At 36.3% G+C, this 5,578-nt stretch overlaps 1 long non-coding RNA gene across 1 annotated transcript; it reads left to right on the top strand.

The window, feature by feature from the left end:
• The first annotated feature begins 4,331 nt into the window (after positions 1-4,331).
• On the top strand, positions 4,332-4,768 carry LOC116177004. Its single transcript, XR_004146578.1, has 2 exons — positions 4,332-4,415; positions 4,469-4,768. It is a non-coding gene; the product is annotated as an uncharacterized LOC116177004 (long non-coding RNA).
• Positions 4,769-5,578: the final 810 nt, after the last annotated feature.

The following is a 5,578-nucleotide window of genomic DNA, read 5'->3' on the forward strand; positions in this document are numbered from 1 at the left end:
TGGTTCGGATTTCAATTTTTTATTATTGAAACTTAGTGATAGAGGTGAAAATTGTCTTTCTGTATCAATCAGATATTTATAGTTTAGTCGTGAAGCTACTGTAAAATGAGTATTAGAAATGAAAGTAATTTATGTATAAATACAAATATGTAAAATAATAGCTAATAATAAATAAGGTAAAATGATGTTTAAGAGCAAAGCATAAAGAGTCCACTCTCTCTTAAGTGACTGCTTTGATGTTTGAGCTTACTAAATTATTAAAAAGGAACGAAGAGCGGATTCTTTATAAACCGTCGAAAACAAGTACTGTAGACAATTGACATTTGAATTATATAAATAACGTTGCTTATATTTTCAAAGAGAATTGAAAAACTAAGTAGGTATGCTGAAAGAAGAAAGAGAAGAAGTAGAAAAATACATAATCGGTATTAAAATTAATTTTCCAGGATGGAAGTCGTATAAAAGTTGGGTTTGGTCCATCAGGACGAAAACTTGTTTGCACGGAATGCAAATTGAATTACGGCTTTAGTCCGGCCATCTAACGAGCGCGAATTAAAAATTCGATAATCGCGTTTTCGTATAACGTAATTCGTCCAACAGAAATTATTCAAATGCGTAATTTCTAAGGTGGCGATATGGAGAAGAGACGGACAAGTAAAATTTTATAACGTATTAAACAAAAATAATAGTACATTTACACAACGATTTCAGGATCGAAATAAAAGGAAGGAGGTAATAAAAATTCAAATTTTGAAATTTACATTTTAAATGCTTTTTCATACACAGTAGTCGCTCGACGATGCGTAACTGAAAATTGACTGGTGCTTTTCATGTCGTCAAGTTAGGTTAGAAAATGTGCACGAAAACGAGAAATATCCAGTTAAAGATGACTTTATTACTGTAACGTTATTTTCGGTAATGAAAAACACAAAATTGTTACTAAAAGGGTGCGTTTTTATAATTACGTTCAACAATCGAATTGTAGGTACGTGGAAATGGAAACCTCTCTCACGATCACAATCTCACTTCGCAAAAATGAAGCATTTATTTTTTATATCATTACTTTCGAGAATGCCTTTGTTTTTTTTATTCCTTTGGGGTTTCTTGTGTTGTAGATCCTTACAAACCTAAGCCCTTCTGGCTATGACTTCGATTATATAATTAATTTCGCCAAATTCTCAGATCTTATTCATTCTTATCTCCATTTAGTTAGGATTGTTGGGTATGGTATTATAAATAATCATTGTATATCATTTTTTGAAGTATCCTGCGTACGATGCTCCGGGCCGGGGCAACAATCGACAAGAGAAATCTTGATGAGACTTGCGTAAAATGGACATCAGTCACGTTAGAGTATGATCATTTTAATGGTCGACGCATTATCGAATGTTGCGTTTCTTACCCTTTAAATTTAGTTTGAGAACTTGAGATCTTAACACTTTTTGGATGAACTAGTAAGCAAACAAAGCTGCAGTGCAATTCGCTAAGTGAAACATGTGAGCATATTGTTATGTAAACAACGTCTAAACTCCGTAAATGATGACGGGACACCCTGTATATGAGATTATTTCAATTTGTTTAAGTGAATCGAGGGAGGGGGTTGTTTACGAATAAACACAGAGTTGGTTCATTTTACTTGAATTGTTTGCAGTTACATACTGTTTATTTGGATTTATTGTATTTAATTGCAAAATGTGTAATTGTGTGTTAAAATGTAAGAAACATCTGGTCAATTTGCGTACATTTTTATTTTAGTGCTGGTAACCAAAGATACAGATGGACAACGTTTGTGCGTGTTATTTTCGGAGTAAGTGTGAGCACGTTCCTTTATAGCTGGCTTTATCAAATATTGGAAGGGATTTGTTTTTTTTTGTGGAGCTGGTGTTTCGTTAAATGCTACAGACAAGGAAAAAACGGGGCCGGTTCGCGACGGTTGGATAAGAGTATACGTCTCTTTACGTTATTTATTCGGACTGTCCCCCCGATCTGATCGATTGAAGACGAAGTTCGTCATTTTCATGATATTTGTATGAAAAGTTTAAAGCATGTTTCTAGTCAGGCGAAGTTAAAAAAACAATCAATTTAATGCACTGTGAAGCCATCTGGCAAGGGTCTCTATATTTATCAAAGTAAGAAGCTTAAGGCTGATCCGACAGCTCAACGTCAACCGTATGTTTATAATGCATTTCACAATATTTTGCGTTTACAAAGAAGTCTAATTATACTCAGCCATTTATGAGTACATTAATTTTTTTTGGAATCAATGTATAAACAAAGGATGGTTCTAGGTTTCTATACTCTTACAATTTTGAAAATTGGTTGGGTGCATTTATTAGTTACGTAGCATTTGGACTGCTAGGAAACCATTGTAGGCGTTCCAAATTCAGCCTGTCGGGTCAGCCTTAAACCGTTCGTATAACCACCGATCATTTTTATCATCGTGCCAGTTCGTTTATCATCAAGTTTGTGGTACATAAAAGTGAAGTTCTCAAGCTGTCTGCTTTTGTGTTGAGTTAGTGCACCAGTTTATTGCAAACGACGACCATTATTAAAAAGAAAAAAAACTAAGTAATTTTGAGATTTTCTTATTTTAATTATCCCGCCTGTGTACCGGGTACCATGCAAAAACAAGCTTTGTAAGATTCTTTTTATTTCAGGAATTTTGTTTTAGTTTTTCATTTCATGTTGTTCAGAAAAAATGTTTGTCATTGTCAATCAATTAATTGTGTATTTATTCGAATCCTTTGTGCGACCCGGATAGAGATTTCATGTCAGATTTTTCATCTCGTGTCCAAGAATTGTGTCAGGTGTTAATGCAAAATTGTCTAGAATTTTCGGGAGGATGGAGGCTACGGAGTGACCCAATCATTAATTTAGGTCAATATTGGGATCTTTGTGGCAGATGCCAGAACTAGGACCAACTAAGTTTAAATTTTGATTTTACTATTCAACACAGCATTTTTTATTTAGCGCCCAACATGGGGCCACAGTATTATTTATTTGGCGCCCAATGTGGGGCCACAGCAGAATATTGGCAACATTAGTTACATTTGCCGTTCAGAATCAGGAGTGCAAACAAATAAATCTAACAGAAACAATGAATTATGAACATTGGGATTGTACAACAAACATTTTTAACAAAGACAGCGTGCACACTTTGCTCAAGATAATTGTCTGAATAATGCAGAATCGTCTGGCGTCATGCAAACTCACATTACAGGGACTGGCACGAGAGAGAGCACTGAATGTTTCTATCTTGTACTGATACACTTCATGGCGACGATTCATTATGGTCTATTCAGGGTGAGAACGTCGGCTGGTACGATTTTTTGTTCTTATGTTTTCCCCGATACGAAGCGATAGGGAAAGAGGGATTTTTACTAAAGCTCTTTTAATAGACGTGGTGAGAGCTTTAATTGCAGAACGTCGTCTTGGAATTTAGCTTATTTAAACTCCGTTGATTCCTACGAATTTCTTAGCGATTACCTCGAATCCTTAAAACTATTTTGCGTCAACAAGTCCCTTAGTTCCAGTTTTACAAAAAAAATGAGGCATTACCAGGCGATTATTTTTTATTCGAGTTAAAGCATTTGATTGGCTCCATCGTGGATGTGTTTATACCCTGATTCGGTAGTGTCAAAGGCTTTAACCAATCACACCAGGATCAGGATTAAACCCGAATCAATTTGTGCAATCGGCCCTTAAGCTGTCCCGAATTCTTTGGCTTCTGCACATTCTTCAAGTTTCTCGGTTACAGTAGATTCTATGACATTCTTGCCCTTGGTCTTTATTTCCTCTTATCACTAATTCCTTTGGTCTCCTAGAGTGCATTGGCTTTCTCAGCTTCTTCTGGTTCCCTTGTCTCACATCATCTTCATTTGCTTCGGATTCGTTAATTTCTTATGCTTTCTGTTCTATCCGCAAAAGGCAAGTTTCTCTATAATAAGCAATGAAGCATTTGGCTTTTGTGTGCTTCCCAGCTCCTTTGGTTTATTGGGAGTCCTTAGTTCTCTCAGGTGTCTTGACTTTCTTCCGCAGTTGCACCGACTTTTCTGATTTGTGAACCCGTCCATTACAGATATATGCACCAAAATTTGACTGATCGAGCATGTTTAATTTTTTTCTAACTAAAAGATGCTAACCATCAGCTACAGATTTTACAGGCTTTGAGTCTCGTTAGTGATAACAATACAGCAGTAAATGTGCAAATGAGGGAAGAAAACATCATAATTGCCCAATTTGCTATGAGTCAAAGTCAACCATAAATATTCATCCTATTTTTATTTAATTAAGTATTAATTGCAGTAGGGAAAGTTTTTAAATGAACCAAGGTTTTTTTGGCCTAACAATCTGTATATAAGCACAGAATTTGGATAGTGCCATCATTGTAAAGTTCTTCCAACACCAAAGAGCAAGTAAGTATAAATTTACCTTACGAGTAATTCTGTATTGAAAAGGGCCCTTGAAGACGATTATAATCTGTTATCGAGATGAAATACATCATCGTTGTCCTCATCACCTTGGCAAGATTTTGCAATACAACTGCACAGGATCTTTGCGATCCCGGTGACCAAGAGCCTCCATGTGACTGTACTGGAATAGGCGAGGCTGTCTGGACTGGAACCGCCGAAGTTTGTGAATTCAGGTGCATCAGAGACGAGATGCTCTTTACTTGCGAAGAAGTGGCAGCAGCGATTTAAATAGAAAACGCTGTACCGGCTCAGCACTGTTTGATTGTATTAAATTTTAAATGAGAAGGTACACCGCATTATTTCGTTTTTTTTCTGACACATTGCAGCTCCACAACCTTCAAAATCCTTGCTTTCCATTTTCCTTTTTCTATGACCTCCCTGAAAATGAGGTCATAACGTATGACCCATTGCCTACACCCGTGCGTAATGAAAAAAATTTAGAATAGATCATGTACGTTTGGAAGTCATAATTATCCACAAATGTCAAAACTATCAACCTAGGTACGACGCTTTGGGTTTTAAATGGACGGAGGTCGTACGTAATTCGGTTGTAATTTCCGTAATACGGACTATTACAACCGAAAATACTAATCTCAGTATGTTCAAGCATCAATTTAGTAGAACCTTATAATTTCGCCATGTCTAGCCGTGTCCGCAATTACTGAAAAACGGGTTCATTGTTTTCGGTATTTTGAGCGCGATCATATGACTCACAGGGCCAAAGGCTAAGGTCATCGATGTTTCACTGGCAGTCCATAGTAATGTGGGTATCTTAGGATAGGTACTTTGGTGAAAAGTGAAAATCTATTTGTTTTATGACCTATTTGCTGCAAAAAATCAAAAAGTGCCAAGATTGTTACTTAATGGTCAATTTCATTGTGAAAACGTCGCGAAGCTTTGTCTTAATATCTAATTAGCGAAAGCTTAAGCTTGAGTGAGTTTATGAGATTTATCAAACGATGAAACCAGAACTTTCAATCTCGGAAACGTGCTAGAGGATACTCCCAAAGGGAAAATGGAATGACTGAACGCAACGTATCTGTTGATGGGGTAAAAGCATCAAATAAATGAGTGTCTCTCAAATCTTCTGTTGTCGCTCCTATCCG

The sequence above is a fragment of the Photinus pyralis genome, unplaced genomic scaffold, assembly GCF_008802855.1.
Source record: "Photinus pyralis isolate 1611_PpyrPB1 unplaced genomic scaffold, Ppyr1.3 Ppyr1.4_LG7, whole genome shotgun sequence".
Taxonomy (NCBI): Eukaryota; Metazoa; Arthropoda; class Insecta; order Coleoptera; family Lampyridae; genus Photinus; species Photinus pyralis.